This window comes from Triplophysa dalaica, chromosome 21, assembly GCF_015846415.1.
Source record: "Triplophysa dalaica isolate WHDGS20190420 chromosome 21, ASM1584641v1, whole genome shotgun sequence".
In the NCBI taxonomy this organism is placed as follows: domain Eukaryota; kingdom Metazoa; phylum Chordata; class Actinopteri; order Cypriniformes; family Nemacheilidae; genus Triplophysa; species Triplophysa dalaica.
In genome coordinates this window covers 20,414,864-20,428,893 of record NC_079562.1, presented here as the reverse complement: position 1 = coordinate 20,428,893, position 14,030 = coordinate 20,414,864, and the positions used below count along the sequence as shown (strand labels likewise).

Below are 14,030 nucleotides of genomic sequence, written 5' to 3'. Positions count from 1 at the left end.
TAATCGCAGTATTATCCAATGACCGTCTTGTTTCTAAGCACTGAAAAAAACTGTTTAAAGCAGCCCCATTGAAGTCAATGGACGCTGGGCTTCAACAGAGTAATGCACTGTACGCTACGGGAATGAATGAGAAGGAAATCGAGTCAGCCGACCTAAGTAGCTGATTCTGAACGAAATTGTTTTCGTTCGAGAAAAACGTGTTTAACGCATTTTTAGTCAATAAAATGTTAACATAATAGTAAATATATTTGACCATTCATTTTTTGACAATTATAGGGGAAGCTGAGCTTCCCTTGCAGTCTTAAAGAAATCGTGTCTGCAGGACACCCCATGTGTGGATGCCTCTTGTTGCAGTACCACACATAACTTTACTGACAGGAACGAATTCTATGCGTCCCTTTCTCTGTCATGTTTGATGAGTAAAAAAAAAGTAATGTTTCAAGGACTAATATATATACCTATTTAATACATAGAGTCTTTCAATTGTGTTTTAAAACCTCAATGTGTCTTCTTGCCTACCTACACTTCATATTTTGCTTAATATTTTTGTCCAGTTGACATATAATAACAATAATAAACACAATAGGTAATGTTGTTTCAGTGTTGTTGAATTACAAACATTTCAGGACTTTTACAGACTATACAAATCCTATCAACTCACCAAACTAATACTGTACTTAAAATAAAATTGTACAAAAACTCCGCATCTGTCTGAGTTTCAGGAACCTTACCAGCGAGATATCTTGTGGCAGACGCGACGCTAAGCTGAGGCAAACTCGACGCGCGCTCCAAAAGTAGTAAAACTGGCGGAATAAAGTAAACAAACAAATAAATAAAAGCATGTTGCGCTCTTTGTTTGCTCTCGTCCGCATCGGTCTGAGATTCAGACACCTTAACAGCGAGAGATATTGTGGCAGACGTTACGCTAAGTTGTGGCAGACGTTACGCTAAGTTGTGGCAGACGTTACGCTAAGTTGTGGCAAACGCGACGCTAAATTGAGGCAGACGCGACGCGCGATCCATTAGTAGGAAAACTGCCGGAATAAAGTAAACAAACAAGTAAATAAAAGCATGTTGCGCTCTTTGTTTGCTCTCGTCCGCATCGGTCGGAGTTTCAGGCACCTTAACAGCGAGATATCTTGTGGCAGGCGTGACGCTAAGTTGAGGCAGACGCGACGCTTAATAGCTGATTGGACGCGCGGTTCATACCATTGCGGGAAAAACGGGTCACAAAACTTGAAAATATAACTGTGACGGGTCGCTAAACTGCACAATATTACAGTGGCGGGTCGCGAGGCAGGCACGTAAAACAGTGGCAGGTCGCGAGGCAGGGGTGACAGGTCCAATGACAGCTCTACCCGTCACGGAAAGATTTTACTCCTACTGAGAGGAAGAGCCGCTGAAGTAGTGTGTGGTTATCAGAGATTATAAACATTTGACTCAGCAACGCGCTAAACTACATTTACTTTCATCACAGTCCTACAGCTGGTAAAAAGAATTCAGCTACACACATTCTAAGATAGCCAATAAATAACAGCTTCATGACTTTAACATCGGCTGTGAAAGCTTTTCTGTGTAAAACACTGGTATTGTGTGTGTGCGCTTACCTCTTAAAAACTTCTATGAAACGTCCTTTGAAGTCCTGCTTGCAAATGTCTCCTGGTCAATCTGCTTGTTTTATTATCCAACTCGGGTCCACTATATAAAAGTCCGGTATCATTCCCCTCACCATAGTAGGAAAAAAGTTTGCGATCTCTAACAAAGATTGATGTTTGCTCATGCACTAATAGACCTCCATAACACTTCGATCGATCCGCATGTTTTTAACTAATAAAGTGAAGTTGGCGCCATTGATACTGTTTATTGCTAAACGCCAAGGTTTATGAATACACGTGAGAGGGGCACCGACCAATCACAACAGCCTGAGAAGCGGAAGCCAATCACAAAAGACCCGGTCAGCTTTACCAATTAGAGCGTTTCGGAAGGAGGGACTTTACATAGGCCGGAATAAATCAAGTCTTTTTGTTAGAAGTGGGACAGGGTTGAACAATAGACTTGAAATTTGTAAAATATAACGTTTTTTTAAAATTAGAATCATGAAAAAAGCTTTCGATACAAGCAATCCATCCATCCATCCATTTTCTACCGCTTATCCGAACTACCTCGGGTCACGGGGAGCCTGCGCCTATCTCAGGAGTCATCGGGCATCAAGGCAGGATACACCCTGGATGGAGTGCCAACCCATCGCAGGGCGATACAAGCAATCATAACATATTAATAAAAAAAACTGGAACGATATGGGATCAGGGGGATAGTATTGCATTGGATGCAAAGTTATTTAAGAGATAGGAGACAATTTGCGAAGTTGGGAGAATATTCATTGTCATGTTTGGATATTGTTTGTGGTGTCCCCCAGGGGTCAGTAATGGGCCCAAAATTATTTTTGCTTCAAATAAATGATATTTACAAAGTTTCAAATATTGTAAAACTAGTTTTATTTGTAGATTAGACACATTTTTTTTTTTGTTCTGGGAGGGGTTTAAAAACACTAGTAGAGACTATAACTATAGAAATGGGTAAATTAAAAAGATGGTTCGATAGAAAGAAATTATCATTGAACTCTTATAAAACTAAATTTATGTTATTCGGTTATTTAAAAAAAGAGTACAAAAGCGCAGATACAGGTTGATGGCAAACTCATATAAATCATGTACAAAATAAACTTTCTAAAAGTGTGGCAGTACTGAATAAAGCAAAGATTGTTTTGAACTACAAATCACTCCACATTCTTTATTGTGCATTGATATTACCATATTTAAATTACTGTATTGAGCCTGGTTTCTCCCAAGGTTTTTTTCTCCATTAATCAATCACTAGAGTTTGGGTTCCTCGCCACAGCAGGGCAGTGTTGGCCTGCTCACCGGGAGACTGCATTCATTCATTTATTTATTTAATTAGAAATTAGATATTATTTATTAGAATGATCTTGCATGTTCTATAAACACCATGCACTGTGCTGTGTTCTAACTTTTCTGTTTTCCTGTTTGCCCCTGTAAAGCTGCTTTGGAACAATAAACATTGTGAAAAGCGCTATATAAATAAACATGAATTGAATTGAAGTGAGATGTTACCTTTATCAGATGCTTCAAGCAGATCGTCTGTAATTTTAACGAGCGCAGTTTCATTGCTATGATGCGGTCTAAAGCCAGACTCAAATTTTCCCTGTAGGTCATTATTTTGTAGGAAAGTACACTATTGAGTGGACACTACTTTTTCTAATATTTTAGACAAGTACGGGAGATTTGAAATCGGTCTATAGCTTCCAAGTTCATTGGGGTCTAAGTTTGGTTCCTTGATAAGAGCCTTTAGCCAGCTTAAAGGGTCCTGGGACATGTCCTAGATTAATTGACGAGTTGATTATGTTATAAATGGGCTCAATTGCAACAGGTAGTAACTCTTTTTATAATTTAGTTGGAATGGGGTCTATCAAGCATGTTGTAGGTTTTGATCTTGCAATAAGTTTAATTAAATCTTCCTGTTTTATAGGTGAAAAACACTGTAGCTTTTCTTTTGGGGCGATAGTTGATACTTAATTCATCGGAAACACTTGGAGGTTGGGTTTTTACAATATTGTCTCATATGTTTTCGATTTTATCTGTAAAAAAAGATTGTGAATTCATTGCTACCAAGGTGCGCCAGAATAGCCAGGTCAGGTGGAGTCTGTTTGTTTGTTAGTTTAGCAATTGTACTAAATAAAAACCTTGGATTGTTTTTGTTAGTTTCCATGAGGTTACGGAGGTACTCGGCTTTTGCTGCTTTAAGTGCCTTTTTGTAACTGTTTGGACTCTCTTTCCATGCAATTTTAAAGACCTCTTATTGTTTTTTTTTTATTTCGCTCCAGTTTAGGGCCAATGTAAGTGAAAGCAATGTTTTTTTATTTTTTTAGGGACAATTATGTTCAACGCAAGCACTTCAAATGATTTAAATGTATGCTCTGTTCTCTGAGTTACGGTAAGGTAGTCTATAAAGATTGTTGCGACACCGCCACCTCGACCAACCGGACGAGTCTCATGCATATAACCGTAGCTTGGTGGAGTAGACTCATTTAGTCCGAAATAATCATTTTGTTTAAGCCATGTTTCAGTAAGGCAGAGTATATCAAAACTGTTGTCTGTGATTATTTCATTTAAAATAACTGCCTTTGAATTTATTGATCTAATATTGAGTTGCCCGAACTGCCTAGAGTTGCTGACTGTGCTACTTACGCTGAAGAGGCTACAACCTCTCGTGCAGGCAAGCACGTGCATGTGACAAGCTGAAGTACGCCTTCCTCCCAGTGAGCCTCATTGCAAAGGTTCTGTGCAAGGTCAGGGAAGAGGAGCATCTGGTGCTACTAGTTGCGTCATACTGGCCCAAGCATAATTGGTTCTCGGAGCTAATGCTCCTGACGACAACTCCACTTGGTGTAAGGTGTCTGGCCACTCGGGAGGCCTGGAAGGTGTCGGCGGTTCGGGAGGGCGCCTGACGCTCGGTAGGCCTGGAGGGCACCGGACGCTCGGTAGGTCTGGAGGGCGCCGGCCGCTCGGTAGGTCTGGAAGGCGCCGGCCGCTCTGAAGGTATGGGAGGCGCCAGCCACTCGGGGAGTTCGACGATCGGACTTGCCATCGCACCCGTATGGCTCCCCCCAAAAAAATATTTGGGCTGAGTCCAGGTGCCTACAGGGAGGCTGGACAGGGCCGGTTCGGGGACTGGCTGGGCAAGACCTGGCTCTGCCTGCTGGGCAGTTCCTGGCTCTGGCGGCTGGGCAGGACCGGGTACCGGACTTGGGACCACCGGACTCGGGCCCGGCACGGAGACCCCTGGGAGGCCGGACGGGACCGGCTCGGAGACCACAGGATGGCCGGACGGGACCAGCTCGGAGACCACAGGGAGGCCGGACGGGACCGGCTGGATGGCGTCACGAAGGCCGGATGGGTAGGTCCCCTTTAACCGGCACTTGCAGCTGGTTGGTGGAGGAGTCTGTCAGTTGGGCAGCGGTCTTTGGCGGCTGGTTAGCCGGCTCTAGAGGCTGGGCAGCGGGCTTCGCAGACCCAGAATTTCTGCGTGCTCTGTCTCCGGTGGAGGACCTCGGGGAGATCGCGGGATGAGTCGGATCGTTCGGCACGTGCACGGATGGGATCGGACAAAGATCGATCTCATCTGGGGTGGTCTCGCTCAAATGGAGTTTGAGCACCCAATAACCACCGGATGAGATTGATAAACTCCACAATGGGTCTCTTCTTGAACTCAGGACACAGACACCGAAGGGAGTCATCATCCAACCCCAACAAAAAACACGCATTAAGCGAGCGATCATTCCAGCTCACCTCCACAAGTCCTCCACATATCTCTCCAGAGGATGGCCATCCTGGCTGAGGTGGTAATTCAGATAGTCCTCTGGAGAGATGTTGATCCGCAGATAATCCATCTTTCTTTAATGGTCCGCTTTTATGTTATGTGTTGTCTCAGGAAAGATAGAACGCAAACGACACTGGACTCAAATTCCAACGGTTAACATTTAATATCAACTCAATAACAGAGAACACCTAATCTAAACAATAGCAGACAAGGAACTGAGGAACACACAGGGCTTAAATACATAGGGAAATGTAATGAAGGGAAACTGAAACAGGTGAGGGACTAATTAACTAACAAAGACATCAGAAACAGAAGGAAAACCAAGACAAATTTGAGTCTGATTGTGACATTGTGTGGCTATATGGGATTTTCTGACACCTGTTTAATATGCTTACCTCTTACTGATTTGAAGAATACCAGATGAACAAAAGCATCAGAAATTAACCACAACAGCCTTCAATCTCACAATTCCAGGACAGTCGTGTAGGGCATTACAGCATGAGTCATCCACAGCAGAAAGATATCACCAATGCAACACTGTCCGACTTGATCGTTGATTGCAACTTTCCCCTGTCTATGAGTTTTAGGCACTTTCTGATAGCACTTGACAGTAAGTACAGCCCAGTGTGTCGCAGAACGTTGACATCAAAAATAGAAAACCTGGCTGAAAAGAGACGTTCAAAATGAAAAAAAACAATTAAAGAGGCAGAGAAGATACAGCTAAAGACTTATCTCTTGGCCTGCAACCGCTTCAAAGGCTCACAGACAGCTGAAAGAATCTGTGACCAATTTGAGGCAATATGTGATGAATTCAACATCAAAGATAAATTGGACTACATTATTACTTTCAATGCTGCTAACATACGAAAGGCATTCTCTGTGTGCTTCCCCAGTGAACATGAGGATGATGATGACGGAGATCATCTTGATGACCCTGAGCTCTGGTGTGATTTAACTTTGGAAGATCAGCAAACGGTAGATGCTGCTATGGCAAAGAAACAGTGCTCGCAGTGTTTTGCGCACACTCTTCAGCTGGTGGTGGGAGACGGTTTGAAAGGCATATCCTTCCCTTTCCAAGTTATCAAAACTTAGCTCACAGGGGGAGAAGGTTGTCACAATCAGTGCCATTGTTCCATCCGTCTTGTTCCTCAATCACCACCTTGCGAAGCTGAAGCCTCAAGTCCGTTTCCTGAGCAGCCTGGTCAGAAGTCTCCAGGCATCCCTTAACCAAAGATTTCTTGGGATCTTCATCGGCGTGAAAATGGCCAGGACACAAGATGGGATCACTGCCCCTTATTCAGATCCAGTCTACCTCAAACCAGCTGCCTTAGATCCATCCTTCTCTCTGCTGTGGATGGAGCCCAATATGTTGATCGTGAGATCAAGCCAGAGGTGGCACAACGAGTTAAAGGTAAATATTATTGACTTTAATGTAACTTTTTTCCTCATAATCTGATCTAATTGAATGCAACCATAATTATTTATTTCAGTCTAACACTGTGTCACCAACACCAATGGTAATAAGGGCTCTTTTGTTTCTGCTGTTGTTACATGTTTTGCCAGAATTGGTCATGCAAGATGCTGCAGAGACTGAGCAACCTGTAGCTCCGGTTGATGAAGAAGAGCAAGAGGACCTTAGAGAAGGAGAAGGGCTGTTTGCTGCATACCCTAAGAGGAAGAAGAAGGATGTTGGGACCACTCCAGCACTACAGCTAAGTCACTATCTTGACATAGCAGAAGGACATAACCCCCTTTTGTTCTGGCAATTGAACATGAAGACTCTTCCTTCACTCTTTCGAGTGGCCATCAGGGTCTCGGCAGTACCTGCCTCCTGTGCTCCAGTGGAGCGAGTTTTCAGCCATTGTAGCATCATACTACGTCCCCATCGTGCACCAATGACTGACAGACTTTAGGCCAATTTGATCTTTTGCAAATGCAATCCAGCATAGGGCCCTGACATAGAACAAGCACAACCCTGTTCATTGTTATGTTCATGTATTTGTTATCCCCCCTCCTTCTCTCTCACGTGCACACACACACACATACACACAATATGAGATGAGATAAATACAAGACAGGACAGAAATTGCTGTGGCACTTTTTTGTGTAAATCATTACATTTGCATTTGATTTTTGTAAATGTGTTTGAAGAATGTTCTTGGAAAAATGTTTTGATAAATAAATACAGATCTTAAAAGCATACATGATCTGTTCAAATATTATTACTCTGTTATTAAAGGAGTCGAAAGGACTCAAAACTCAAACTATATGACTTGAGACTTGACTCGGTACTTGAGGGCAAAGACTTGAGTCTTACTTGTGACTTGCAAAACAATGACTAAGCACTTCCGTCACTTAGCTTTTTATATGTATATTTAAGACGAGTTAAATAAATAATAAATAATGTCAATGTTCTCCGTGCTCTGCTTTTTTTTCTATTAAAAGGGCGGAGCCGCCACTCCCTTATCCCGGGGTTCGTGGTTCGATTTAACCGTGGCCCGGGACATAGATCTGTCCGCTTCCCCCATTCACTAACTAAACCGTGACGTCCTAGCGTCCGCTTCCGAAGCGTGCCCCGGCACCTCTTAGGATTGGGCAGAGGACGAAGCGTCCATTGTTTCTGCAGGGTTGGTGAGGCCCCATAAGGCTCAAAGTTAGAGGACAGATACCTGTCAGGTGGCCGAGGGGAGGAGCCACAGAGGGCCCTCCCCTTCTTTGAAGATTTACACTGCAAGTTGTCCCATTTGTGGCAAAAGCCACATTCCTGCCTTGTGTTCGTGCCATCAACTTCAATTTATTTGACTATCATTGTGGCGAAACCACGGGGTATACAAAGGTGCCCCGCGTGGAAGAGACGCTGGCATGCTATTTCTCCCCCAGACATCGTCGTCACGGAAAAAGGCTTCTCTCCCCGCCAAGCCTTGCAGAGTTACATCTGCGCTGGTGGGGATGGCTTTCAGGCAGCGGCTCAGGCTGGTGCTGCTCTGCCTACCATGGCGGTGTTGCAGTTATACCAGGCTGACCTGCTGGATTATGTGAGCACTGGCGGGGTGATTGATGAGACTGCGTTTGCAGAGCTACGTCGTGCCACAGATTTGTCTCTCCGTGCTACCAAGCAGACGGCCCGTGCCATCGGCCAGTCTATAGCTGCACGAGTCGGAGAGACATATGAATATCATGGGCACCTAGCACAGGGGCCGGGTATTTGATGCCCCGATCTCGCCTTCTGGAAGGAGTTAACACCGTGGTCACCAGGTTCCGCGGGATAAGGCGACACAAAGAGGCGTTCATGAGGTATCTCCCCCATCGTCCTCAAGCACTGGGAGTTTCGGCCACCCACTCCGGAGCAGTTCCTCAGTCCCGACCAGGAACACAGTCTCGGGTGGGTCCGGTCTACTTGAGATAAGAGGTCATCAGGGAAAGTGTGGCGAATCGCGCCTCACCTCGAAGAGGCAGGGAACCGGTCCACCGCGCCCCTCAGGCCACCAGGGGAAGCAGGTCCTGAGGCGCGTCATCTCTGCCAAAAAGAGATCCTGAGACATGTGTGCCCAGTATTGTGGGGGTGTGTTAAATATACTAAATATATGGCACACTTCAGGACCCCGAATGTCTGGCATCCCCCCAACAAGACAAAGTGTTGACATTGAAACCCCTTTCAGAGAAGCTGGCAGCGCGTAAACTACCTCCAGGGGTGTCTTAAAATTACGAGAGAAATTATAGGCTCCTCTTCAGCTACCTCACATGGTTATTTTCTAGTTTCCAAGAAGGATGTGGGGTTGCTTCCAATTCTAGATTTCCGCGGATTGAACCACTACCTTAAGACGCTCAAGTTCAAAATGTTGGCAATCAAGATGATTGTGTCTCAAAATTCAGTGTCACGACTGGTTGGTGACAATCAATTTCAAAGACGCCTACTTTTACATGCTGGGCTTCCGCCTGATGCACTAGAGACTATTCTAAGTGCGAGGGCTCCCTCCACTAGAAGGAGCTACTCCCTTAGATGGAGCTTTTTGACAGATGGTGCATGGCACACCATGCAGACCCAATTCACTGCCAGATCGCTTAAGTGTTCTGCAAGAGAAACTGGCCTCAGGGACAAGCCCCGGTAATCTCAGGGTTTATGTGGCCTCCATTTCGACCAGCCACACCGTGATTGATGGGGTTTCTGTGGGAATACACCCTTTAGTCGCCCACTTTATTCATGGAGCGAGGAGGCTGATGCCTCCTTCTAGACAGACAGTCCCTTCATGGGACTTAGCAATAGTGCTCGAGCAACTCTCCTCAACTATATTTATATAGTGCTTTTCACAATTTTCATTGTTACAAAGCAGCTGTACATGAGACTATAAGCAAATCAATTAAAGTTATATGCCTGTAAAAACAAGAAAAAGGGGACAAACATACCCACTTTCAAACGCTCCACACACACAATATGCACACTTACTAACACACATAGTCACAAACACGGACCCGCGCTCACACACACAAACAAGCATGCGCACACACACACACGCACACGCAAGCACAGTGTGACAATGTCTACTTCTCTGATCACAATCCTCTTGTTTTTAATGTACATGTTATGAATTCTGTAGTTGTAAAGAAGCATGTGGGCTATAACTCTCAATAGATTCATGATTGACTGCTGTGGAGTCTTCCATTGGGCCTGATGAACTGACTACTCTTTTTTATACATCTTGTTCCAATATTTTAGATTCCTTTGCACCTTCAAAATTTCAATTACCAAAAGAAATCCTATTATTGGCTGGATGATGATGCTCACTTGCGTATGCGGTCCGTTTTTCCATGTTAACTGATAAGATCATTCACACAGCACGCGTGTGCGGTGCAGTCCGTCTGTTAAATATGGGGTGCGTGGTGTCAGTGCAGTGATCGTTTACCCATTGCGTCTATTTTTGCTGTACAGCACAGAGTGTTTTAAAGTGATAGCACACTTATCTTGTTCAAAATGAACAGGAATTAAAACCGAAATCCATTAATTTCACCATGAACGCATATAAATGCGCAAGAAAATATGTGGGAGTCAGTTTCACCGGCCACTAGAATGGATGGGAAGTTATTTTGAAACTCTTTTAATAGGCTATAGGCTTATATAACTTCCAAACATTGGGAAGTTACTCACCCATTGTTGACTGAATCACACAGAAGACGCGGACCGCTAGAGCGAAACAAACGTAACGTATTATGTGTGGAAGCACAAGGGTGCATGACGGATCTGTACTGCATAGGTGTTGCTCTACGCACCGCATACGTAATGCACACCGAGTATGTGTGGCGTTCGTCAGGCTTGTCGAAAAGCTGAGAGGAACTGAAAACATGATTCTTTTACAATGTCTTATGAGTTTTTTAAAGAGTGCTTGACTAGCTTTCAGAATGCTGCAAAATCAGCTAGATCAAAGTATTTTTCATATTGGAACACTACACATTATCACAGACCTATGATTTTTGTCTACAATTAACTCAATAATTAATCAAGGTTGTTATATGCTTATATGCTGATGATATGTACTTAAGCCTTGTGTGTGCCTCAGCTCCTTGTCTGCTATTGTTTATGTTTCACAAGTAATTCTGTTCCAGTCTGCATTTGTGGATTTCCGAGCCGGTTCCGTCCGACCTTCCAGACCCCCTCGAGTCGGTCCCATCCAGATATTTGATGTTTTCCGAGCCGGTTCTGTACGGCCTTCCTGACCCCATCAAACCGGTCCCGACTGGCCCTCCAGACGATGTCATTCCGGTGGACCACCGACTTGGGCAGTGCCCCCCTCCTCCACTTCTTCTTCGACCAGCGCATGGTAGGTGTGGCCGGTTGCGGAGAAGCAGTGGGGGGCACGATTATCTCCGTGCTGGAGGAGTCGGACGGGCAGATCCCGTGCATCGTGTGCTTCCCAGCAGCCCTGGTCCCCCGTCAGCAGCCGCGGCAGAAGCAGCCCTCATGGGAAGACCCCAGGTAGACCGAGAATACATTTGGGCCGACCCCAGTCATTCCATCGCTGGTTGGTCGATCCAGGACGGGTCCTGCCCCGTCACAACAGCTCACTTCAAAGAGTTTTCCTCTCCCTCTGGGTGTTTTTCACAGCCGCTCTCACCCTCTTCACAAGATTGTTTAGGCAGCCCACAGCACTCTCAAATCGACGGTGCGTTGAGCTTCATAGCCAGTCAGGTAAGTCAGCAGAGCCGATCTCCTCCCCGGGGGCCTCCCCACGGCGAGAGATCTGCACTGCCAGCCATCAAATCACCCCCTGGGCGGACGATGAAGCAGATCGCACCCCTAGTCCACATGTCATGGTCTCTGGGCCCTTGGCGATCTAGCCCGTCCCTGTAGCCGAGATGTTCATGTTTACAGCCTGTACTTCATAATCCCCAAATAGGGAGGGGAGGGGGGTTGCGCCCCAGCCTAGATCTGCATAACCTGAACAGGCACCAGCACAAGATCCTGAGTGGCCTACCCCCAGCGGTGGTTGAGACCATTACTCAGGCTAGGGCCCCAGCCACTAGGAGGCTATACGCCTATAGGTGGCACCTCTTCTCGTCCTGGTGTTCTTCTCGCAGAGAAGACCCACGGAGTTGCTCGATCAGGAACTTGTTATCCTTTCAACAAGAGAGACTCGAGACTAACCTCTCCCCTTCCACACTGAAATTCTATGTAGCTGCGATTGCCGCTCATCACGACTCATTTGCTGGAAAGTGTCTGGGACAGCATGACCTGATCATCAGGTTCCTAAGGGGCTAACGATACAGACTGTTCTCCTGCACCAGGTATTCTCCATGTCCCCTGATTGCCTAGAATTTGGGCCCAGCGACTATAACTTGATCCTGAGACCCTGGCCTGTCTACGTTCCCAAAGTTCCCACCACTCCCTTTCGGGACCAGGTGGTGGACTTGCAGGCGCTCCCCACTGGGGAGGAAGACCCAACCCCATCCGTGTTGTGTCCATTACACCCACTGCGCCTCTACTTGAATGGCATGCAGAGCTTCAGGAGCTCTAATCATCTCTTTGTCTGTTTTGGAGGTCAGCAGAAGTAGCGCACTGGATTGTGGACGCTGTCACGAAGGCGTACCAATAAAAAAGAATTGAAAGATTTCACGAAAGCACTCACGTCTGACACGTCCAGGCCAGTAAATGTCTCTTCGCTGAACTGTTGAGTCTAAATGTGTCTTGTTGAGAATGTCCTGTGACAGAACCTTCCAGTGTATGATGTTTAGGTGCCTCCCAGGCTGGAGAGGGGTGCGAGTGAGTCCTTACCCGAGGTAATCGAGGTGGCCCTCCTTGTCATGATTCCGCTATCATGTCATGTTTATTCTTATCTTGCAGCGGAGTCATGGCATAGCCTTTGGGTTTTGTGTGAGAAAGACATGGCTTTCCATATATGTTGGCTTGTCATGTGCTTTCTCGTGTCTCGTCTGCGTTTCCCGCCCTTTTGTCTCGTTAGCCTTCCCATTAGTGTTTCATTACCCACACCTGCCCCTCGTTAATTATCCTGTGTTTGTTCCACTTTAAAACATCCTCACGTTCATTGACCTGTGCTCGTTCATTGTACTTGTATGCTGTACGTTGTACGCTTGTTATGGCGAATCGGCCTTCCATCAGGAGTCCAGAGGTTAAACTTTATTTGCCCGGACAAACAAAGTGGGATATTCAGAGTTCATCTGTAGGGATTCAACAAATACATATCTGACTCCATCATTTATACATCGTTTTCAAGTTGTTATCACAGTTTAAACCAATCATGTGTGCATGACATCGTCTTCTTCCAATCAGGTTTCACATGACATCACTTTTTCATTAGCCCGTCCCTCTGCGCTCATAGTTCCGGCCTACCATATTAGGATTTAATCCTATCGTGAGCCTCTCAAAAACAAGTGCCCCTTTATCTTGACACTTTTCCGAGGGTTTCGGACGTTACATGTTTTACACTTGTTTTTATTGAAAATGAGCTCATTGTTTAGTGATAATGAGCTAACCAGTGTCCTTGGTTGTATGCGATTTAATTAAACTTCTTTACAAAAGTGTGTGGGGAGTTCGTTTGTGTTAAAAAATATTTGGTGTGTGTGCAGATGTTCAAGTGTTCAGACTCATAACATTACTTTGTTAAAATGAGCTCACTGATTAGAGATACCAGCGTCCTTGACTCTATGCGACAAACTTCCTTATTAAAACTTATTTGTGGTGTACGTGCAGCTAAGATAAGATGCTTGTTGTTCATGCAGGTGTTCAAGAGCTCAAACTTTACATGAGGCCCAATATTATTTCATAAGAATACATGAAACGTATTACTAACTAAATGTATCATTTTATGTAAGAAAATTCAATACTATAATAGAAAAACCTTGTTCCTTGTAAACTGCTTCTCATTGCTGTATCTTGTCCAAGTTGTGTTGTAGTTTCCGTTACCTCGTGTCTGTAAGTGTAGTTTAGTGTTTGTATTAAGTGTTTGTTTTCTTAGTCTAGTCAGTCCGTGTTCTTGTTATCATTATTATTTATCTTGTCTTGTTTTCCCCCTCGTGGGTTTGTTTTGCCTTTTATAGTTTTCTGTGCTATATTAAAATATCTTTTAACTCCGTCATCACCGTGTCTGCCTGCAATTGGGTTCTACCAAGTCAAAACCCTGACA

General features: G+C 45.0%; 1 protein-coding gene across 2 annotated transcripts in view; it reads right to left on the bottom strand.

The window, feature by feature from the left end:
- col2a1b (collagen, type II, alpha 1b) overlaps window positions 1–1,832 on the bottom strand; it is a 72,698-nt gene extending 70,866 nt beyond the window's left edge. The window contains exon 1 of one of the 2 annotated variants that reach the window (XM_056734340.1): window positions 1,608–1,832. The gene's annotated coding sequence lies outside the window, so the exon portion shown is untranslated. Of the gene's footprint in view, window positions 1–731; window positions 855–1,607 lie in introns of those variants that run through there. The other variant, XM_056734342.1, reaches the window with a different exon arrangement.
- Between the last annotated feature and the right edge of the window lie 12,198 nt (window positions 1,833–14,030).